The 25,654-nt window shown below is 35.7% G+C and overlaps 1 protein-coding gene and 1 long non-coding RNA gene across 5 annotated transcripts in view; one reads left to right on the top strand and one right to left on the bottom strand.

Moving 5' to 3' along the window:
- The window catches only part of LOC150100421 (myocyte-specific enhancer factor 2-like), a 287,084-nt gene that overhangs the window by 163,767 nt on the left and 97,663 nt on the right, over positions 1-25,654 (bottom strand). Inside the window, exon 3 of one of the 2 annotated variants that reach the window (XM_090402909.1) lies at positions 19,595-19,673. The exons of the other annotated variant lie outside the window; for it this stretch is intronic. The gene's annotated coding sequence lies outside the window, so the exon portion shown is untranslated. The remainder of the gene's footprint in view (positions 1-19,594; positions 19,674-25,654) is intronic. 2 annotated transcript variants of the gene reach the window in all.
- Positions 11,385-25,654, top strand: part of LOC150100420 (uncharacterized) — a 121,854-nt gene continuing 107,584 nt past the window's right edge. For all 3 annotated transcript variants that reach the window (XR_016549257.1, XR_016549258.1, XR_016549256.1), the window contains exon 1: positions 11,385-11,626. This is a non-coding gene — a long non-coding RNA (uncharacterized LOC150100420). The remainder of the gene's footprint in view (positions 11,627-25,654) is intronic.

Here is a 25,654-nt window from a genome sequence, read left to right as displayed (position 1 = left end):
ACCGATGACGGAGCAACTTTTTTTAAAATTGTAATGGATCACGCTGCTAATTTCAAAAAATACTGTACTAGCTCATGCAAACAATAATAATTATCATGTATTATAATGATTTTAAATATGTCGGCTCAGTAAGAATTTATATATTTGTGTTTCTGATTTCTGTATACTTGGAGTTATTTTCTTGGATATGGTTATAGCTTTGGCGTGAGAGAGCTCATTAAGAAATTCTAGAATCATCATCCAAACTGGTTGCAAATAAGGTTTTAGGCATAGCAGTCATAATGCAGAATAGGCAAGCTTGACCTTGAATCTGTAAATTCTTTATATACTGTAGTATCCTAAACATCAGTTTTTACCTTTTGTGAGATAAAAAAAAAACATTTCACAAAGACAGACGAACAACGGTAGCACTATTGTCAGAAAGAAATCTAGTTAAATCCTCATAAGATTATTGCTTCTCTTAATGTTCTCGCACATAACGACAAAATATTTTAACTACTATATTTGGTAATTACTCTCCCACTGCCATGATTGCCTTGTGATTGTAGGTTACAAAGTCACAGGTCATAGCGCAGTCTGTGAGATCATCACCCCCGCATCTTCTCATACATTTAAATCCCTTCGTACTTTATATATATCAAAACATTTCGTGTGTGGGCGTGATAAAAAAAAAATGATGTGCAACGCTTAAGCTGCACTCAATTTTTCAGTGAAAATACTAATATAAGAAGCATAAGGCAGAAATAAAAGATTTTTAGTATACTAATATATTAGTATATTTTTAGTATACTACTTCATGTTTTTTTATTTGTATCCACTCCCCCAAAAAAATTGCAAACTGTAGAACATTAAGTATCCTGGGTGAGCTAAGGACTAGATAATGAGGAAATCTTGCTCTAGAGAACCAAACACGGAGCATTTAAGCCACAGGCCTCCAGTAAGCAGGTTGAGGTAGTCTCAAAGTGAGCGATGAAATTCATCTATTACTTAAAGGCACAAGAATTCATGCTCATGGCCATAGCTTATTTATTAAAGAGCGGACTATATTCCTTAAGAACAGACCATAAGATGGTACTTTGGCGAGAAGACTTTTGTGCTCACCGATCAAGTATCCTAGAAGCGTTAAGAATGACCGTGTAAGTTTCTCCAAACGTTTCCATGATTTGTAAAGATAGATAGGGATTGCTAGAAAATTGGCTGTGAATCGAGAGTGATTTAAAAAATCCATACCAATGATTACAAATTAGATGGTAGACCTTCGGGCGGTGACGAAGTCAGTTATTGATAATTTTCTCCATGATTTCTCTACGGTTTTGGAAAGAAAGAAAGTGAGAGCAACTGAAACTACAGTTTGATAGCTGTATGTTGTGAATTTTCCATGTTGTGAATCTAGACATAAGCGGAAGATCGAAAACGTGATATAGGATAGATGCTGTCTTGAGCACAAGTTTTCTATTGAAAAGATACCATGAGAACCAAATGACTTGTTGGTGTTCAGATTATTCTGGATTCTCCTGATTTCTTTCTGGCAAAATACTGCAGGAGACATGAAGTGAGCTATTCTTGGTAATGTGGGAGGTAATTTGTCTTGGTCATCTATGCAGGAATTGATGAAACGAGGTATAATGCCGGGAGGTCTATCCTATAATTAACTGACTATACACTTAAATTACGTAATAAAAATAAAGAATTTAATAAAACTCACTGATATTTCGTAATGAGTATCTCATTCACATCATCAAAACACACAACTAGCTGCTGAAGTTACATTAAGCAAGCTTCGTCTAACTTCAGTAGCTTGTATGTTGCTATCAGAATATCCTTCCCTACATGCTTGATCAGCGAAATTGAGGAACAGAATCCAGTTTGAGTTGTGGACGTTGCAGTTCCCAAGGAAGACAATCTCATAGTTTGAGTATGTGGATTGCAGAAAACCAAGATTTAGAGGTAGTAATCAAAGAGATTTAGCGTACTTATCGGAATTTGAAGAGCGATAGACATAGCAAATGCATATAACAGTGTGGCAAGGAAATTTCGAGCCAGAGCATTGTTTGGCATGTCTTTGTAAGAGGGCAGGGAAGAGACAGAAATTGGAAATCTTGTTCGAGATAAAACATGCCATGCAAGCTACTTCAAGCATCCAATAATCAAAGTGCTAGTGTTTTACAGGGTGATAAAAGTCATTACCACCTCAAGGTCTAGTTGGCTGTCGTCTAGGCAGAGCAAGTATGTCTTTGAGAAGGGATAGTGAGATTAACATAAAAAGTTACAGACTTTTGTAATTAAGAAATATTATATTCTAAGATACTTAAATAATACCAAGGAGCTTGTATCATATTGAGGTGACAATTTTTCTTAAAAAAGACACGGGTTTTGTTTTTGCCCATCTGTAAAATATGCAAATTGGTAACTCTGAATGATCTCTCAATGCAAGTACGATGCAATGCATATATTGGTCAGCATTTTGAATTGGCATTCGTTTTGGAAATAAAAGTATATTTTGTTTTGGAAGACGTACATTTTTCATCCAAAGGGAAGTCAGACACTTTTGAGAGAGAGCCTCCGTAGCTCAGTCGGTATACACGAAGCACTTTGGTCGGAAAGACCTGCGCTGGATTCCTGTCCATGACGTGAGGAACCTTTATCTGATCTCTTTCCATTGAAGGTGAGTCAGCCGGTCTCATACGGGGGTAGAGGATTTTTTTTTCACCCAGAAACTCGGATTTTTCGTCCCTCAGAACAGATAAACTGGCCCATGAACACACGGATCTACAGTCAAAAATGCATACTTAAAAATCCCTCATTGGAGGGCTCAACCGATCCTAAGGGACGAAGGAGGAAAATTGGGGGATCCCACACACAACAACAACAACAACAGAGAGAGAGAGAGAGAGAGAGAGAGAGAGAGTACGTGAAATCTGACAATTTGAACCTACATGAAATTCTGTTGGTTCAAAATGAAATATAGCATTCATTTCACACTATAAAATTTCAATGAAAGTGAAAATGCAATTGTAAACTGTAAAATGGAAAAGGACTTTATATCTTTATTCTATATGGAAGTTGTTGTTTTTTTTTTTAAAGCAGTGCGACAACTTTTAAGCTTTTCGTATATTAAAAGATTTCTGTATACATTTTTCTGTTTTAATTATTCCATTATCTTTGAATATCTGTAAAAAAATGTCATATTTTTGTTTTTCTTCTATATCCTGTTGTCGAATTGTATAGATTTGAGAATCCTACTAAAAGATGCCTGAACTACTCGATACCTAGGCTGATTTTTTAAAAAAAAATTCTTAAATTGTGTGAGTGTGTGTGTAGCGTATACGCGCGCGTGTATAATAAATGAAACAGTAAAATAGGTATGGATTGCAATTTTCTTTGAAAATGATGCTTGCGAGTCGCCAACTTGTTTAGTTTTATATAGTCAACTATATATCTGTATACTATTTAATGGCACTTATAGAAGAAATTAAGGCGAGGGTGTCTCTTCAGCTAAGAAATGGACAGGAGGACCCAAAACGTTAACACTCCATGGTGCAAAACGTGCTCGGAAAGGGCGTATGGAAATATCGGTAGTCCGATATGTAAAAGCTCAAGAGTTTAAAGAGTTGCATGGTATCGGTTTTTGTAGACGGGCGACTGATCATAAGCCAAATATCAAGCACAGCAATCAACAGCTCAAACCGCATTGGACTGATATAAAGAATATTATACCAATCAGAACGCTATAATTGTATTCAACAAAGCCCAGCATAGCGAAATAAAAGATCTGAATTGACTAGCCTTAATACTCCCTCCCTCTGATAACTAGTCCATTTCTGTATTCTGACTAGAAATGAAGATTTCTTTCTCTTTCGGTTGAAATAAACAATTGACTGCTGGGAAAGATATTTGTTGGACAACACGCAAACCTTTTACGTGATCTCACTTTATAATTGCAACAACAGAGCTATTGTACTTTATACAACAGAAAGAGAACAAATATTACAAGCGTAACCACTTGAACTACATTTCTTGGAATGTGTACTGGGGAGAGGGGAATTTCAAGAAACATGATATGAAAAATCCTTCCATCATACGCAGGTGGAAAGGTTTTTCATCTAAAAAAACAGAAAAAAACCGACAACAAGAACACGCATTTCACAGACAAAATGCACTTGTCTCATAGCCTTAGTTACTTGCCGTAATTCCGAATAACAATCGAAGAAAAATATCGAGAATCCGTCATGTTAGTATGGAATTATGTTATGCAGCATATGGTGGAGTATGAATATAGGATTGATGTACATTTGTCGTGTTACTTAGAGATACATATTATATGTAGTATTCTGGTAATCTGCAGCACTTGAAACAAAAACTTATATAATCCCTCCTAAATGGCGTTTCATTGCTGACTATTCCTAAAGTACCTTTAGAGATATAATAATTTTTAATCTGTCAGTTTTTAGGAAATAGCCTGTGTTATAATTTCCACCGACACAGTCTTAATGTTACACAATTTTCTTCTGGAAGTTTAGGGAAATTTTATGATTTTTTTTTCTGAACAGTGGCTTAAGAGAGTGTCCTAAACTTATAGAAGAAAACTATGATAGATATCATTAACTTTCAAACCGAAGCAAATTATCCTTAGTCAGTACTGCGCCTAAATCATGGAACGATTTTCACTTTTAAGATGTACTTTAAAATGGATAGCCGAGCCAGATAAGTCTCTCTCTCTCTCCATTTAAAGCGACATGCCAAGCTGAAAAACCAGAACTATTTCCATGAAGTAAATGATTAATAATCAAACTGAAAAGCATGCTTTGTTTAAAATGCGAACAAAACTGGCTGCCCGATTCGTTTTATCCTTGATTTTTTATTTTTTTTTTTTTTATGTTGGCTTCCCGGAGAAAGAAATATTTGTTTGAGGTACATTGCTTCGCTATTATGCTTGGATGTAGTAAGTTTCACAGCGAATTCAAGTTCCGCAGACTCAACCTGAGATGCCCTTTTATCTCCTCTTTCCCCTTCATGTTCAAGACATCTATAAAGCACTGAAGGGTCCCACTAAGCATGCAGTCGCCTTCCTTCTCCCCCCTCCCGCAGTATCTTGTTTTCAGAATGGCACGATAGAATGCCTTCGATACTGAGATCCAAAACCCGGGTCCTGGGGCAGCCATAATGTCTCGTTCTGCTACAGCACCCTGCACAGACGCTAACACTGTTTACATTCACAGTGCCCACATGGCCGTCAGATGCTTGGCACGCGCCGGAAACACGCACGATCATGAATCTGCCGAGGAAAGGGGATGGTGCAGGGACGAAGTACTGTGGGTGATAAATCGTGCGCCGAACGCCAAAGGTTTTAATGCTAGACTTCTGTCTGGCAGTTTATGATTAAAACAGCATGCACACGAGCACACACACACACACACAGAGCGTAACATTCTATGTACTTTCGAAGTTTGCTGATCACAGATAGATGGGGTAGTAACACGGTTTGGCATCTCCGTTAATAGCAGGAAAAAATAACTGAGACTCCCCCCCCCTGCAACTTTGCTAGGTTATTGTATTAATTATAGTTAAGAGAATTAATTGGTCAAAACATGAACCACTTTCAGGTTCAATTATATACATGCAAGTGTGACACTAAATTCAGCGATGTAAATAAATGAAACCGAATTCTACAAAATAGCTTTATACTTAATTTTTTATAGTTTTATAAAATCTATAATGGTTTTTATACTTTTATTTTATACAAATGTAAGTCCGTGCCATATTTAGATTAATTGGCTAAATAAAAGTTTCCGATGGTATTTTCGATTGTCTTGCTCATACCTGGCTTTTCAGAAAAATAACAGTCAGTAAGCTATACATTACATTTTTTTCCCCCTTTCTCTGTATTTTACTCATCTGACCCGCTTAATCAGTTGCTCAATTATCCAATGAGTGAAACTATCAAATTAAGTTATCTCAAATTCAAGTGTTTCTTACCTTTTGCATCAATAGTTTATCTTAGTTGTATTCACTTATACAAACACAAAAATACTGGATCCACGAAGTATTTACGATTTATTTAATTTATTAAAAATTCATTGCTAATCAGTGTTCCGACTACTTCATCTCGGCATACTATCAAATTATGAGATCTTAGTTCATTTTACTCTATCTTTTTATGCGTTCACAGTAATATAAGTTACATCTTGACACTACGAATAAGTACGTAGTTATCGGTTGCAGATATTTTTCGTTAGATTGCTATGAGCCGCGTTCCTTCTACGTTGTGCAATGGTCTCTCAAGTACAGTTGTGGACATCGCTGAGGAACATAGCAAAATTTCAATGTAATTATTTTCTTTTTATTAAATATCTACAGCATTTCGATGTATAATTACACTTCGAATCTTTCTTCTCAGTTTTACGTTATTTCCTTTACCAAGTGAGATTTATAATTGCCCTTTAATCAAGGCCACATCAAGTGCCGGACATTTTGAACATTGAGCCGAATGCTACTCATCACCTTTTTAATAAATCCGTTATACTGATACAGCTTAATAATTCTCTCCATAACTTGAATGTATTGAAGTTTATGGAATTTACTGAAAGAATTATTTCAATCAATTTATTAACTCGGTAGCTTTTGCAATCATATTTTTCTCTATATATAAGAAGGCAAAAATACTTGAAGATTTATGTGAAAAAGGCAAGAAAAAAAAGAAAAGAAAAAAATCTCTAAACTTATTTGTTTATTTCATACAAATGTTTTTAAAGGTCTTATTACTGACAGAGAACCAGATTAATATTAACTCTTATTTTTTCTTTGCACGTATATACAAACATACAAACACAGAAGGTGTTCCATGGCTTATGTGCGCCTTCCAATTCTCATTTCTCTGTCAATTTTTATTATCAAAAACCAAGCTTAACACTTATGTGACGCGACCTAAGAAGACATCGTCTCAAGGTCTTTTTCCTATGCACGCGACTTTCGGTAAACAAGTATGCTGTTTCGCAACAATGTATGAATGCGCGCGCAGGCTCCTTAATGGTTTTTACCTCTACAAAAGCGTCCAAGGAAATCGTGACTTAGTATCCCTTTTTAACGTTTAATGTTGCTTCTTTTTTATTATCATCGAAAAGACATTGCAGACATATTTTAAGATTGCTACATCCGAAGATGGTAAGGTCAAAAAGCTCATAAAGAGACGTCCATAACTGAGATTATAATTGAAAAGCAGAATGTTGAACAAATAAAAGCAGATTCATCTCCAAATATAAATCTTGGCTTAATGATCTCACAGAGCGTTCACATGACTGAAGGGTTGAAATAATTAATTATGTAAAAAGCGACTTTGTACTGAATTAGTTATGTATTTATAAAGAACGTCTTCCTTAATCGTACACTCTTGTGACGTAATATTACAGTTAAAGAAAGAAGACGCAAAAGTTATTTTCTTTATTTCAACACCTTCACCCATATTCAGCAAGGTCATCGTGTCCTTGATAGAGGAGCAGTCAATCTAACCTTGTGGTCCGGTTACGATACGCTTATTTAGTAGCAATCTTGACGCATTTATCATACTAATTTATTCACGTGTATTATTTATTCTTTAGCGATTGATTGTAACAATAACATTTTCATCTTTTTTTTTTTTCTGGTATTTATTTACTATCTTGAATTCAAATTTTTTTTTTTTTTAAAAAAAAAGGAAAAAAATTAAGAATGAAAGTATTGTTATAGGTGGTGGAGGGTTGAATATTTGTCATTAGTTTTAAGCATTAAATGCAAAGTGCATCGAAGTGGAACAGTATCGCTGTTCATCAGTAATTCTATATATTGCATAAGTTAAAGATTTTTTTGTTTTATTTACTTCATGTTTTTCCTATGGACGTGTATTGTAATATAAAGTATTAATAGAATCAAAATCTACATAGTAGTTGAAATGGTAGTATGCACAGCTAACATTTGAAATTAATCAAATTCTTCCTTATATAGCCAAAATTCATTCTAAAAACATTTAGTTCATTTATTACAAAAAATTATTGCGAAGTAAAATTAGATTTAAGGGCTTGCAGGTAAAAATTGGTCCAGCTGGTTCCCTTCTCCCGTAAAAGTCCTCTAATTTAAATAACATAATCCTAGTGGCAAGAATAAAAATTAATTTGAACAACAATCTGACACTATACTAAAGCATGCCTGAGTTTTTGATCGCATACTGCTTTGGACCTTCCAGTCGAGATGGTATCTTATACTCTGCTCCGAGTATTACACTGAATGATTTATTTAAAAACAAACATATTAATATATAATAAATAACACAGTAAGGTGAACGTACCTATTTTCCCGTGACAATAAAGAATCAATTTGACTCTGTTGACGAAAGCTCTAATCTGAAATCAATTTGATATAGAAATTCAGATTATTCTTTTCCATCAGGAGTACTTGTCAACACGAAAGAGCTCGCTTTTATGTCAACATGATAGAATTGACTAATCCAAACTGAGGATCAAAAAATGCACACATATTTCAGACTTTCAATATTTCCATTGGTTCAAAATTGGTTTGAAGATATAACTGCTGCGCATGTCTTGCTCCTTAGTAAACGGAAGTGAACAAAATACTAAGCTACCGCCTCAGGAGTGGCTTTATGTATTAAATTATTAAATATTAAATATATGTATTATGTATTAAATAATTTTAGATAAAATATGCTATACTGTACTATAAAATGCTAGTGTAGTTCAAACATTATTTAAGGAGCCAAGTGACCAAGAAGTAAGGTTAGTCAGTCCTTCTTAGACTTTTAAAACGAAGATTAAAAGATGGATTAAAGGTTAGCCCGTAATAAAACATCAAACTACTTCTAGAAATCTTAGTGTAGCCCATTACAAGTCTCCTTATTTAACCGATACATAAACCTAAAATAACTCGTCATTTAATCTCTGTTACGTGTGTCACGTGCCACAGCTATGATGTCCTGTTGGCCCACTACTGTCACTCATAGATCGCTCCTATCTGTTTCTCATCGCTGGTGGGAAAACTTCGCGAAAGACTGTCCATCATTTCAGCTTGCACTGAGGTAACATTCTTCATTCTGACAGTCCGCCATTATGTGCATCAAAACTTTTCTCCCGGATGCTTTAAATTACTTCATATTACAGCTGATATTGCCGGCTGGAAGAACAGAATAGTTTAGACTACCTTACATAATATTCTTCTCAGAGATGGAATAATTTAAAGACGAAACCCGTTACAATACAAACGGAGATTTGCATATGGCCATATTTTGGCCCAATAAAAGAGCGAGAGTAGAAAAACTGCTAAATATAAAATCACTCCACATCTCAGTAGGGAGACAAAATTGACTACACAACTGAAAACAGCAAAGCTTTATTACGCGAATCAAGCCGGCCCGCTGCAATTTTAATGGCACCACGTGCCTCGAGGAGCGACAAATGTGCGCTTAACTCGGCACTAAATCTGTATTATGACGTAATCATCTTCCATGTAAATTATGGAGCCAGTTATAATTCATCGCTGCTATCCTAATCTTTGCGTATTAAGCATGGCAGACGTGCAAATATCTCAAGGCCTTTTCACCGCAAAATTAAATACGTCCTGAATTATGCTGTTTGATTACAGGACTACAAAGAAGAATGGATGGGCAATGATTACACAAATTTTGGACGTTTTCAATCTATCTCAAAAGAAAAGCTAATATTACTCAACTTATCATCTTTGTTGTGGTATATTTGTCAACAGTATATTGTTTAAAGTTGTTAAGAAGTTCATTTGTATAGGTATGATCCTCTTGAATTCGTGGAAATTGGATAATCCATAGTCCAGTTTCAGAAATTTAAATGCACTGGAAGTTGCAAACCGAAGCTCGATAGCATTCTGGCTGTTTATATAGCAAAAGTACCTTATGTTTCGTTATAGGCTCCAAGGATTGGGAACCGGCCGGATCCCAATCCTTGGAGGGATCACTGTCTATTCACCACCTAAGCATGATATCTTTAATCATAATTAGCTGCACAGCTCATGGTACTCCTCATATACCTCTCCTCACATTTATTAGACAATATTTCTGTCTTCTTTCATCAATCTTTATTATTTTTTTGCTCTCTCTCGCACACCGATATGATAGCATGATTTTTTTTCTGCCTTTGTAGCCCCCCCCCCTCTTTCTTCCTTTTTCCTTTTGAGATGCACTTCCATTCCTCTATGTTAGCACTTAGTAGAATGAAAAGGTCAAAGGTCAAGTGCACGTTAAATTAAGAAATATTCACTTTATTATGCATTCACTTAGATGCATGTTCGCACAGAATTTCATCCTTCAGGTACAGATAGGCGAGGTAGTTATTGAGCTACACGAACCCGAGACTTCGAAAGTCGTGAGGTAGAGAATCAATAAACTTCTTTATAAACCAGGCGACCTCGTAGTCCTACTTAATAAACAATGCAGTAGTGTTGTTCGGAGGAAAAGAAGAGGGGGGAAAAATGGTCTACGAGCAGAAAATTACATTTGAGCTGAAAGTCACTTTTAATTAAGCTTTTACAAAGTTTCTGACAGTAACTATAGAAAGCTGTGACCAACAGAGATGGTCAGAGATTTTTTACTCTATCATGAGACATCACTAAACGAGAAATAGCAGAACCACATTTTTTTAAAAAAAGTAATTAATTTACTCTTTGATCTACGGTTAATAATAATAATAATAATACTTATTATTATTATTAGTGTAATATTTGAATTATTTGCATTCTGAAATAAGAAACAATGATCCTATAAAAGCAAGTATTTGCACAGTTTAAGCAACGTAGCGCTCAAAGTGTTGCAATGCCTGCAAACATGAATATCTCTATAAAACTCGAATTGAGGTAACAACCCGTGTCAATAGATACCTTATCCCGTGGACAGTCACCTCATGGCAATGTACCGCCCATATAGAATTAATACACCTTGTATAAGTGGAATTAATCAGAAAACCAATCATTGCGCATCTGTTAGTCTTGGGATGGAGTAACCCCATCATTTACAGTCCTGTGTTATTACAAAACCTATAGTTCGCAGATAAGTAGCGGGGGACGTACACACAGAACGGGGGGAAGGGATGCGGTGTGGAATGGTCCCGGAGATGGAGCTAATTCAGACAGGGGGTGATATTCCTCTCTGCGTTTCCGACATATACGTCGGCCGGGTCCAAAATAAGCAACTCCGTGTAGCCGAATCACAGTATGGGCCTTAAAAATAACCCGACTTTGCTGTATGACTGCTAACCTCGGAATAACGGTTACTGCCTATGGCTGGAATTAGAAGGGCTAAAGTGAAACCTTCCAAAATTAACAACAAATCTAAACAGATGCGCTCTCGGCTTCCAAACCTGCCATTTGCTGGCAGACCTCGGTAAGGGCTGGACTATACTCCTCCATTCTTGTGTCCCTCTTACCGGTGAGTACGTTCTCCCACTCCAAGTGTTACGGATAAAGCCGCCAGAGTCACCTTTAACCTCCCGACAGTGTTTGTGCTTTTTCACTTACTGGAATAATTCGTAGTGTGGAATCTATAAAGTTCTGCGTCTTGTGTGAGTGAATATGGATAGCTGAAAGCGAAGAACGACGTTGATGGATATTCTGTAAGCAGGTAAGAATAAAGTTTCTCCCTACGGTGCGTTTCTGACTTTAAAAAAAAAAAAAAAGGGGGGGAGAAAAAAGTTGCCCGGATGCTGACGTTTGCTCTTGTCATTCTGATAATGACGTCATCAATTTGAACATGGTGGGTTGTTGAACTGTATTCCAAGACGTGCAGTATTCGCTATATCTCATCCATAATTCAATACTGCTTTAGTATTAATATTCGATTTAATGTCTTATATTAGTAGAAAGCATGTTGTTGGGTCATTTTTTTTTTTTTTATCAAAGCCGTTCTTTTGATTAAAGACAATTACATTATCTTGATTTGCTAAAATCTCCGATTTTTTACTTTAGTTGTTATAAGACGAATAAAATTGCTCAGAAAGATTGAATAATACACATACTGTCAATAGTTTTGTGCATCTGTCTAAAGAGCTGGTTATATTCCTATGTTCTCTCGAGAATATAGGAAATATTCATTTTCATTTCCTATATTCTCGGGATTCCTTATTGTAGTGTGCATTTATAATGAATATGTCGCGAAGAAATAATAGTGCTTATGCAAGAAATATTCTTTCTGCTTGGAAAATTAATGACAAAACGAGGAGTAAAATTCTCTTTCTACAACATGCTTCGAAAAATCGTTATGAACATGCAATCGGTAATTGCATGTTCATAATTGTTCTAACCCCCCCACACACACACACCCCATCACCTCACGTAGTCGAAATCGAAATAAACTAAACTTGAAACTTAGAAAAACGAAGTGCCAAAATTGAACTTTAAACACCGAAGCTATATCTTAGATTCTGGAACAACTTCTATAGAAGAAGCCTACCCGAACGTCCACCAAAAGAAAGAAAAGATGCCTGGGATGAGTCTACGATTTGGAACAGTTGTAGTTAACGCACCAGACGTGCTGTGTGGGTGGGTGGGTGGGAGGAAGGAAGGGTAGGCGCGCGCGCGTGATTTTCCGCAGCCAGTGCGGTAGCGTCTAGGCTTTAAAACCCATAAACATCCATAATCTCATTCGTCCCCTTGTGCACGTGCGTCTCCTTGATCACGTGTCAAGGAAACGCAGTTAGATACCGAAATTTGTGGCATCCGGCAATGCATATTGCATTCTTCTATCTATATATACGGCACTCTTCTGTCCTTTCCAGGAGTAATTTTATGTCCAGATTTATGGGGTATCATTGTGTTTTTTTTTTTTCCTTCTTTTCTTCTTCCTCTCTCTCTCTCTCTCTATGTGTGTGTGTTCGTGTGTGTCTAGAAAATAAAAACATTCCACGCAAGTCTTGTGCTAGATAATGGGAAATCCGCAACTACAAATAATAACTTGAAAATATTCATGGCTTGAAATTCGGACTCTTACATTTCTGTCAAATATGAATTAAGAATACACGGAAGGAAAGAGGTAGATCGAGTCCTGTGTGATTCCATACATCATAAATGTTTAAACAGTAGTCATTCTGAGACTATCCATAAAGTTATCCTGGTTCACAGAGTGCGTGCGTGTGAAAGTAACCGCACATCAGGCCGAAAGTGAGAGGGGGATATTTTCTAATATTTAAATATTTCGCTGCTCTACACACACAAATGGTTTTATTCATAAATCCTTGGACACATTCGTCAAACAACTACACGTCATGCTTTACCGCGGATTGGAATGTTGGCCATAAACTCAATGGTTTTCCATTGAATGTGATGCATTTTCAACCGTGGCGTATGAAATAAAAAAGATGCAGATTTAATAAAAAATGGTTTAATTTTGACGTTTCAACTTGCTTATGCTATTCATCATCAGGTGGTATGATCACAGGGGAGGGGGGGGGGGATAGACACACTTATCACGAAACATTACTGTATGGTGGAGGCACAACTGCTATTATCGAAAACAATATCATTTGCATATCGTAAATAACTAACTCGTCTGTTTCTGTCTTCTGTTTTTATCCACAAGCAGACACTGACCATTGTGCTCGTCTCTGCGCATGTATAAATAGGTCAGGTATACTTTGAAAGTCACGTAAGTCGTACGCTGATCTTAGAATGCAAGCAGAGAACCATAACGAATACAAGCGGATATAAGTATTGCATTATCTACTGTCGCAGGGTACACTGTACTGTGATACCGTTGCAAGGTTACGATTGTTTAGATAATAGAGGAATGGAACACTGAAGTTTCCTGTTTAAAAAAAAAAAAGTCTCTCCCTTCAGGATATGGAGAGAGGTTTTTCCTCACAATCGTATTCAGATATAAATAATTATTTGGATGCAATTTCAAACTTAAATTCCTTTTAATCGATAAACAATATCATCATCAATATAACAATGCAATTTACCTCTATCATCATATTTGAAATGATTCTTTATAATATTGATCCCTAATAATAATAATATTGAAACTTAATAATGACATTAGAATACTAATAAATAAATCATAATAAAGGATATTAGGAAATAATACACCAAAGCGAATAAATTTATAAGAACTCATCCATAAATTACATAATCTTGGTAGATAAAGCAAGGAGCAAAGTCTAACAGTATAGAACAAAGAGATCTTTTACATCTCTCTCTCTCTCTCTCTCTCTCTCTCTCTCTCTCTCTCTCTCTCTAGGTGCGTTTCACATAATAAGTACTGATTAGTTATTGCTCCATTTTGGCTAAAGAATTGGCAAGAATTTTCCTTCCGGAAACTTTGGTTTTCATCTTGCAAAGCAGATAAACCAGCAAAACAAACATACCATACACACTGGCCTCATAGTTTCAGCTGCTTCTGCCATAATTTCAAATAATTCAACCAAATTCTCCAATCTAGATGGAAAAAATTTATTAAAAGTTGGTATTTGAAATGCATTCCAAAATTTGTCGAGCAGTTCGTTTCGCTCGGACCATTTTGCACGTGCAGAATTATCAGTGACAGTTTTTGGTGACAACTAAGGCTTTCTTCGACTCCGCAAGTATGACTAGGGGGCCCTCGCAGCCTTTGCTGTGTAGTTGTGTAGTTGTCAGCAAAGCATATTTCATAGCTGAATGTAGTCACTAAGGTCTTCGGCAGGCATCGTGTAATACATACAATACGAATATCTTATCAACATGTATTTCATTAGAAATTTGTTCTTTATGTGCTGTCGAATTTCGTAGTGAATATCTTTACAGCTGTGCAACTGAACAAAAATATTTATGTCGCATTAATAATCAGAGCTTTGGTCGGAAAGATCTGGGTTCGATTCCCGTCTATGACGTGAGGAACCTTTATGTGATCTCTTTCGATTAAAGGTGAGTTAACCGGTCTCATATGGAGTTGGAGAGTTTTCTCCCTCCACCTCCATATGAGGAATGATAAACTCGGGTTTATCATTCCTCAAAACAAGCAAATGCTATAATTATCGTATTCCAGCCAGGTGGTGACTTCGATATAATTTAAAATGAACGAAGATGCTACGGATATAAAAAATCCTACCGCTAAATAAATAAATTCACACTTGACAATCCTTTTTATTTCAGAGCCAGATCACTTAAAATTTCCCTCTGGTATGTTTTACAGACTGACTGTGGACTAACCAAAATATCTGTCTCTCTCGTACAAGAACATGCTTGTTCCCTTCTTGGCTATAGTACTAAATTAAGACCGTATTTTACAATCTACAGATAGTCATTATTATCTGAAAATGTTTTGTGAAGATATCGTGCAATAAATTAACAATGAAAATTGTGTGGTAACGACAGTGTTCTAATGTATTTAAGAACAGTGTTTGCAGCTGTACTAGCCAATGGAAAGTTCATAATATAGGAGTCTGATTAACGCCGAGGATTCGTAGATTACTTAAACAGGTGACCTGGAAATGCTGCATATGCGTGCGAACAGTAGATAGAGAGAGAGAGAGAGTATTAAGCAACAATCCACATTTATTATATATGCAGATTGTTCCAACCAAATCCGGCTTCATAATGATACAAAGTTACCCCCAACAACTACATTATCAGAATGCGAACAGGACACATGTTGACGTCAAAAGATACACAATAGCAAGTGAAATCCCTTCCTTCCAATGGTCTTGATATAGATCTCCTATTACAACCGTGTCTAAATATATCTCGCGAGTAATTTTTAGAAACTTTGATACCTGAAATATTCATGTGTGTTTCCTGACTGTAGTATGTAAAATAATCTTCAATAGCGCTCGCACATCACTCTATATAGAAACTGCTGTTGGCGTCATCATTTACAAGTGTGCGAAGAACCTCCGGCAAGAGCGGACGCTTTGTGCGTCATTGTGTTGTGTCCCACGTCATGCAATTTCAGCCTTTAAGGTAGTATTCCTTGAGGATCAAATTTAGAAACTAAATGTCTGTGTGTTGTGGTCACTTCGTAGCCATTTAATTAAGACAGAAGTACGTGTTTAATGGAGTCCTTTCCTCTCTGTTGCATCGGTGGTGAAACCGCTTTGATAATAAATGCAAAATAACCGGACGAACTTTGTAGACAGCATTACATGATAGGCACGCAGACGCCTGGCCTTGATATTGTGGTTAGCGTGCGTGTAAACAGTCCGGCACTAGAGGCGCTGTTATCTGGGAACATGTGACGTCAACAATCTGAAATGAGCATTTAGAACAACCGCCCGTTACTGTATATGCGCATAATAAACTAAACACGTGGGCCTATTTTTGCTTGTATCGACTTTGAATAACAAGTTTCCATTCCTATTTTCAGCCCTCATCATTGGAGTTTTGTGACGTAGAGGGATGAATAAATGAGCTGCTTGTGTTGATTCAAACAGACTCATTTATTTGAGGCGCCCTGTGAGTTTAAATTCTAATTGCTTTTGTAGCATGAGTGAGGGTTCAAGCAGTTCAAAGACGAACAGGACTCCAAATAATGTTTTTGACTGTATCGATATCTAGAAACGTATGGTAGTTTGCATTTGTTGCTCAATATATTTCCTACATCAAATGTTTAAAGAATAATGTATACAGGGATAGGAACGTGTGAATATTTGTATCAATGGTTACCATAGTAACCGTAGCTTTTGTTAGAATTAGATATTCTTAGAAGTATACCTTACTTACCAAAATCCCTCAGACATTCAGTACTGCAACATGCATAGTTATTATAAATGACTTAGATAACAAGAAATGAGTTTATTTTCGAGGTAATTACATATGCAAACATGAAATTTCATCTGGTAATCGACTTCGAGTAGCTGTAATTGCTAAAATCAAAAAGGCTTCTCAAGGGCAACACGACAATGTTGCTTCTAGTTTCCAGAGACGAAGTCTGTGAGAACAGTTCATGGTCCATGGAGTACCCACACAAAGCCGACTCAATTTAGAAGTTGCCACAAGTTTATGAACGAAGCGTACATCTCTAATAATGAGAGCAATGGCCGGAGCTAACGAAAGTCCGCTAAAAGAGACATGCAAAAATTTGCTATCCGCAAATTACAGTATTAAAAAGTATTGAGGAAGCAGATGCATTTAAATGGCTCGAACAGCAGCACCTGTCAGTTACCGACAAATTGAAATGGACTGCGTTCCGTAAGAAAATGATCAGGCCATTTGAACTCGGTAACGTTTGGTGGCTAGTTCGTTTTCAGCGATGAAGCTATATTTCATCTCCCCGAAAAAGCAAACAAGAAGAATGTTCGGATCAGGGGGGGGGCGTTCCGGGGGGACTTGAATATCCGCGTATATTGGCACGCAAAAAGTCAGTGTGTATTTACTGTATCAAAGACTAAAGCGTATTTGCAAAGCCTACTCTCAGATATTGCGTACACAAACATGCTAGAAGTATACCTGTGGCTCCAGGTACTGGAAGTAATCCAGGATAAACTTCATTTCTAGCAGATTGAAAATGGAGTCACTTCCCCATCTCCGTGTAGACGTTCTTAGATGCAAACCTTCCGGAAGATTGGAAGGATGAATGGAACCCATTTCTTGGCTACCTATTTTTTCAGATCTAAGTCCATGTGAAATTTTCTTGTCGAAATACGTAACAGCTATACTAACTATCAATGTCAATCCCTGAATGACATTTGAAAGCGAATTTTCAATCGCAGTTGTCGTTGTTGATAGATCACAGTTCAATATACATGAGATGAATTCGAGTATAGCTTGGATATTTGCAAACCGATGGATCATATATACTGAACATCCGTGGATAAAACTTGAAGTTTGCTCTCCAAGTCTTAATTTTTTGTTCGATGTTTATATCTGTTACTGCCTGGAAATCAAGCTAATTTCTTATTACCTAAAGCACTTATAACAAGTCCGTGTGTACTGTATTATCCTTCAAGGACTATAGTGATATAATTTGAGAACTAGAGCGGATTAGAAAAGAGTACTGCTTTAAACCTTTCAAAAACCCCTTTTTGTTGGTTGATGGCAAGCCTAATACATCCAATTTACTACATAATCTGAAAAACTGTTTTAATAGCGGAATAAATCAAAATATCTGTGTGCATTTTTAAAGATTTTGTAAGAATTGTACCTGTGATTACAAATGATAGCATTTGTAATCAATAAAATAAGGAAGAGAAAGTGTAATTAACAGGTGTAACGAGCTGGTGTGATTAAATTGCCCGGAAGGACGACCACCTACGAATGCACAACACTTCTAGATAATGCAGTGCTTTCAAACATTGTGGCAGTTTTACGGAACAGACCATGTCTCTTGCTACATAACAATGCACAGCGTCTTACTGCAAGCACTATTGCAACATGATTTAAGGACACTGATGTAGAAAATCTGATTCTCCTGCACATAGTTCCGATATCAACTCAGTTGAACAACTTTGAAGCAAACGGGAATGTCTTGTGCTGACCAGACCAGTATGCCAATTAAAGATGCATTAACTGTTAGTCAAGCTGAATGACAAAGTAGTAAAGATTATGCCTAGAAGGGTGAAAAATGTGATCAGAACCAAATGAGTGTCTGTAAATCTTTGAAATCTAGTGCTATCTTAATACTTATTTCAATACAGTGTATATAATTAAATTTTAGAATTATGGCATTTTTCAAATTTAGAAAATATTAGTACGTTACACTTTTATAATTGTACCAATGCTGTATTAATACTAGTTTTATACTAATAATTACTGTAGTCATATATTTAAGTATCCTAATCCTGAGGGTTGCAACTGATTACCAGGCAGATATGATGCAAGGTGGTGCCTTCCTTGCCCTAAGTATTTATGACTGTAGCCGTGTGTGTTCACGGGCCCGGTTTGCCTGTTTTGAAAAACCCGAGTTACCGAGAAAAAAAAAAACTCCACTTCCATATAAGACCGGTTAACTCACCTTTAGTTGAAAGAGAAAAGTTCGTCATGTCATGGACGGGAATCGAACCCAGGTCTTTCCGAACAAAAGGCATCGTCTATACCGACAAAGCTACGAAGGCTCATATTTAAGTATTCCAACCGAAATTTATCCTCGAAATGCACGTAATGAATAATAGTTTTTGACCTTTTTGTGAATGGAATTGCTATAGACGAGGAAAAGTGAAAATTTTAAGAATAATCATAGGTATTTTAGCAATAGTATGTTGGTGCTTTAGTTTTGGAAGCCATTGTTGATTTTAGAGCTAACAAGAAACAAAAGCATTGCAGATCATCATAAATGCTTTTAAGAAAAGCATTTTGTGCTGTGACATCAATCATTATCACAGTAACAAAACTTAGACCCGTTTTGTCATAATATATACAGACAAAAAATAATAATTATTATTATATAATTTGACCACCTCTCCGCTTACTGGAAGCCTGAAGTGGCTTGAAAATTTTCCATGTTTAGTCTCTAGAGCAGGATTTCTAGAATATACGTATATATAATTAATAAAACTTGAAAATCAAATCCTTATTCCACCCATGGTACGAATGTACTATACACATTCGTGAGTGAGAGTTGCATAAAAATAAAATTGAGAATATAATTATTTATTAATATATATTATAAAATAAATCCTCTAACCCCTTTATTCCCCCAGGGCAGCAGACAGAGCTCCTTTAGCCGTAACCTTTTGGAGACAGGTGAGCAGAGTCCTTCAAGCCTTTACAAACAGGAAAAAAGAAATGACATTCAGACTAATAGACTTATTGTAATTTACCACTAATCTCTAAGCTTCTTAAAATACAATACACGCAAATCTATAGAACTACTTAAATAGACATCATTTCAAAGAAGTAGTACGGTTCCAGAAAATGAAAAGCATAATTGTTACCAGAAGATTACAGGCAAAACAAAACATTTGATAACAAGAAATTCGCTGTATTTCTTGACCTAACTTTTGACACTTGAAAGTGAAATACTGCTATGTGTGTGTGTGTGTGTGTGTTATGGGAAAACTCTTATATCGAAACACAAAATCTTAAAAGCATAAGAAAGCGCTATAGCAATTCATACAGCGGAGCACAACCTACCACACAATCTAAAACGCCAAAACCGTTATGGAATATTAAAATGGAACATGAACTCTGGAATTTATTAACACTTAGTAGAGCAAACGATGACATCCATGTCATATAAAACATAGAAATCACAATAACAAACGCCACCGTTAAACACAAATAAATTAATGCTATCTTAACCCACTCTTATAAAAAGTTACCTCCAGTTATTACGATTACACCTCTTCACTAATATTATTAATGTTATTTTACCAAACTCAATCCATAAATTTACCACTTCTTTTCCTTTATTTTATCTCCCATATATACGCATATTACAATTTTAAAATGTAATTATTTAATGATAGTTGTATCCATTAGCATTCCTCTCCAATCGTAAAAAAGCTGCAATGTATTCAGTATAAATATATTTATACGAGTATAAAATTTATGACTGCAGTTTTCAAACTGCATAATTAAACGCTGCTATGAGATAATATAATAAAATAATTGTCATTGTAAACAATATTATTTTATTATTATATGATACTTTTCATAGTACGGTAATAATTTAATGTTAGTGAGTATTTTATCTATAAACATTTGCTGTATAATCCTCGCCATCTGTTCATTTGCAATGACAACGCCAATATTACTGCACATCCAAATGTTTTCCTGAAATTCATGGCGTTATTATTATTGTATACTCTTTATGCGCATCTGTATAAATAGTAGTAAAAGTAATAATAAATGTTTAGAAAAAGTTCTTTTAGTTCATTACTAGATTTGAACCTATAAGATCTCTTTCTTGGAAGCCTAGCGCGCTAAAGATGTAAATCCCATTTCGACATGCCTGCACTAGGTACTCGTATAGTTATCACTATTTCAAATAATTTTGGTTTAAATAACGAAATTATAGCTGAAAAGAAAAATCTTTCATCAACCAATCCTGAATCTCAGATTAGCTGAAGAACGAAAATTACTTATTGCACTAGAACGTATTTAATCAATGTTTGCGTTATTTTCCCAAGAACATTCATTATTAATAACTTTAACGGCATTCAAAGAAGCCATGAACTAGTAATGTTTTTTTTTTATTATTTATTTTTTTAAGGTTTCAAAATTTAGAACTGAGTTTATGAAGCTTCGGTCTGTTACTCTAGATATATAGTTTTGGTTTTACTTAGTTTGTCATTTTAACTGATTTTAAAATGGCATTTTAACGATTGAAACCAAAATTGAAACGACTTCACAAATTTTAATAGATATCCATTTATTTAAATCATTAAATTCCATCAAGCCAGAAAATAATTATCATTTTGTCAATGAAATATCATATGAATATTTTATTGAATATTTCATATCATATCATATGAATAATTATCATTTTGTCAATGAAACAATTTTATAGTGAAAAACAAAACGATAATTTTTAATGAAAAAGTCTTGTTGGCAGTTATTGTGTCCTGCGTGTGAATATTACTAAATGTACATCGTGTTATTAAGCACTTAAAATTATTTACATACAATCCAGACTTAAATTGTGCAGAATTAAATATTTAAATGATGATTACGTCTTTTTTGCTGGGATGCTCATGATTTTTATTAAATTTATTGTTTTCACTTAATATTAGTATTACAGGTTGGTTACTGCTGTATTCATTGTACTTCCATCGATACTTCAATTGCTTACCCAGAAGAATGCCCTTATTTCGTTGGAAAACTCTAGATTCGAATTTCTTTCTGGACACGATAAACGGTTATAAGGATTTTTCATCTGGATGTTAGTTAGCCAATCTCGTATGGAGGCATCATGGGGGAGTTCGCTCGAGAACTGCAGTTTTTCATGTTGCAACCAAAACAAATCGGCCAGTAAACAAACAAACAAACACACACACACACACACACACACACACACACACACACACACACACACACACACACACACACACACACACACACACACACACACACACACACACAAACAAATTAACAGATGCATATGTGTCGATAGTTTTATGTAAAACAACTGTGAAAGACAAATTCAAATCTTGACGAAAAAAGTAAAAATTCCATTAGCTTCAAAAATTCTTATGCTTTAAAGGCAATTATAAATCATTAAAGTTGCAAAATTATTTCTGAGGGATGATCCAAAACACAGGAATATAAGTTTTTGTAGAAATTAAGACACATGCGAGTTTCTTTGAGTTATTTCCTTCAAAGTACGATCATCTGATTAAATAGCGATTTTAGCTATCCTTGCATTGTTCATTGCATCCTTAGGAAGCCTGTTTGCGAATAGCCTGCAGCTTCCGTTTTGTATTCAAGTGTATATCGACAATGTCTTAAAATCATTTCCTGGCTTAGAATTCCTGGGCACACTAGGTCGCATGGCTTGACACGTTGTCTTGGTGTAGAAACCAAGCGTGGGACGATCATTTGTAAGACTTTCTTAATCTGTCGGAAAGTCGAAGGTTAAAGAATGGTCTATAGATAGTCTGACTCATGGCCTCACCTTGAGGAAGGAATTCTTGGCGCACCACATCCAGAACCTCCGGGGAAGAGAAAGCGATCATGTATTACATTGACATTAGACTCGTTTCGTTCTCTTTCTTGGATCGGCTCAACATCATTTCTTCGAATGTAGCATTTCATTCGAAGAAATGTTACATTCGAAGTTTCTCCTTCAAAACATCCAATTTCACAATCGAAGAGAAAAAATATTGCTTATTCTTAGATAAATTTACTGATGACTGGACCAAAGTAACACCAGAAGATGGTGCTACTTCGACCCCACAAAAAATTCTGCCTATTTTTATCTATCCTCATATATAAGATATTGAAAATGCTAACTCAACATCTGTACAGTTCATCCTTTACTCATGTAATATTAGACCATTCCGAAGAAAGTCTAATTCACTGTCATATTTATTCAGTATAGCTTGCATCACTTCGCCACCACATAATGGTACATGAAATTGCATTCTTAGAGTTGGAACGAAATGGATCCTGCGCCATGACATGTCCGTTGTCTTGTTGAAAGTGGGACATGAATCCGTTTTCTCTGCAGAAGAAAACAGTTTATCTTTTCTTCTCCAGAGAAAATGCAAATGTTATTATATACATGTACAGTATATGGTTTAAAGAATTCTATTAATAAATAATTACAAAATATTACTTGATTATACCGTTCAAATATACTACCAATAATTGATGTAGAGAATGCTCACTGTTTCCCCTTATGATGACTGCATTTTTAAAAATTGCTGTGTAAATTGTTCATTTTTTCTCACTTATGATGTGTAATGAAACATTCACGAGAACGGTTCTGAAGTCCACTTGGAAAGCATTAACCTATAGAATTTTAGTTATGCAAGTTTTCCGTCCTGGTTGTCCTAACCGCTAAACAGTACCCACTTAAGGATGCGCTATCTCAACGCTCCACCTCCGATGAGGTTAATTGTGTTGTTCAAGGCTAAGCAGCTCGCTTCTAGGCTATACGAACTAGTCGCGTGCGCAGGTGTTATTTTGTTACAAAATGGACAGGTAACTGATTGCATGTTGAAGTATGGTTCTATTCCGGTACTTTTTGTCTGCATTCTGTCTAGGATATTTTAAGAATTACAGTACATAAACGTTCTTTTCGCATTTTCAGCTCTATTTCTCGTCATGGCATTCAAATTATACTTAGGAATTAAACTATGGCAATATTTTGTCATCTCGGTGCATTATACCTGTCACCTGCGTGCTCTCCAGCCGGTTAATCACATTAGGATGCGATTCAACGCAGGTTTTTCCTACCAAAGGGAACGTCGGTCTAATTGCGGTATGGAGAAGACGTTCAATTATTTTTCTATTCACATCAGAATTTGTAAAATATCGCTTTTGACTCGAATTATAGTCTTAAACATTTATTTTAGTGCTAACAGCAGTACTGTCCCAGTATTGCTACCGAATAAAGTCGAGAGGATAATAAGGTCCAGCAAACAAAGCATACTTGCAACAAATGATGGCAAGAATTCCAACATCACTTTCCAATGTTTTTTATTGCAATAGTTCTGCTTCAAGGAGTGAACGATGAACATGAATGAACAATAAATATTTACTGTTAGAAATAGCTTTAGAAAGTGAGCTTTATAATTTTACCTGCGGCTTAAAATAAAAAGGATAGAATTCGGATAATAAGGTCCACTAAAAACAGCACTCGAAACTGATGAGATACATTAATAATTCTGGAAAGAAATGAGCATGCTTCATGATTTTCAGTTTATATACTATAAAAAATGTTTGTTTGTTTTTTTTGGAAGTAAAACGTATTGCTCTCCACCCAACAGACTGTGGGTTCAAATCCCGCCGCGGGCATGGATGTCTGTAAATTCCTTAGTTCTTCCCGGATACTGATGTACTATATATTTACCTTTTGTAGGTGTTAAAAAAACAAACAAACAAGCATGGATGTTGTGGTGAGATTAACTTCTAAGAATAGTAACATTTCGTGATTTACTACATTCATAAGTTATTACTTAGCATCATAGCATTATTAGTGTGTATTTACGTCCAAATATCGTAACTTTATAATCTTCTCAAATCCCGAAACTGGAAGCCTAATTTAATGTGCCTTATTTGACAACAGTCGAATATTGTAATAAGGTCTGTTGTGTAACTTTTGCTAAAGTAATTTATTCATTTACTTAGAGTTCGTTACCTGAGATGTGAAGTATTAATTTAGACCAATATATCTTTAAGCTGTTTTTTCATACCATAAAACTGCTTTGTATTGTTTATTAATCCTGAAACTAGGCAAGATCTCCTTGTAAAGGTCTTATTTTAACATCACACAACTCTTGAAATTGTGTCCTGAAGAAATTAGGTCCTTGCCATAAATTTTCACAATAGTTATTATTACTGCTTTTAACGTGAAGCTAAATTAAGAATATTTTGGCTTATAATCCGTGGTTTCAAAGATGGAATTCGGCTACCAGAGTTCTTAGCGATCTTCGCATGATGGTCATTATAAACTGTCATATTTCTAAATCCAACTGCTTTGTCATTTAGCAAGACAATGAAATTTTGAAATCGTTTCCAATTATCTTATTTTTCGTTTCTTTTCCCCTCTTTTTTAATTTGATTTCTCTCTCTCTCTCTTTCTGTGTGTAGATTAGTTTCAATTTCATTCCGAAAGCGTTCTCTTGAGTTTGGATCGAGACTTTTCTGCAGGCCAGCCAAGCCTTTCCTCTAACCATGTTGAAATGGATCCTGCGCCATGACATATCCATTGTCTCGTTGAAAGTGGGACATGAATCCGTTTTCTCTGCAGAAGAAAATAGTTTATCTTTTCTTCTCCAGATAAAATGCAAATGTTATTATATACATGTACAGTATATGTGCAGCCCATTCAAATATTAAGACCACCCAGTTATTCCATGATTAGCCATTTCACCCTGCCAGAGAGCCCTCGTATCATGAGTCAAAGTCAGTATACATGATACTGGGGACGCATTACGCACATTCGAAGGTACTGATCGACATAGGCAGGGACGTGATCTGACGAACATCGAAAAAGGCATGATTGCAGAGTTGCAGTATCTAGGAAATTGCCGATATCGATATACACTGCTTGGAAAGAAGTCAACGGACCCTCATG

The sequence above is a fragment of the Typopeltis vanoorti genome, chromosome 13, assembly GCF_054136105.1.
Source record: "Typopeltis vanoorti isolate ZY-2024b chromosome 13, IOZ_Tvanoo_1.0, whole genome shotgun sequence".
NCBI lineage: Eukaryota > Metazoa > Arthropoda > Arachnida > Uropygi > Thelyphonidae > Typopeltis > Typopeltis vanoorti.
Note: the sequence above shows the minus strand (reverse complement) of the source record. Positions and strands in the feature narration are given on the sequence as shown.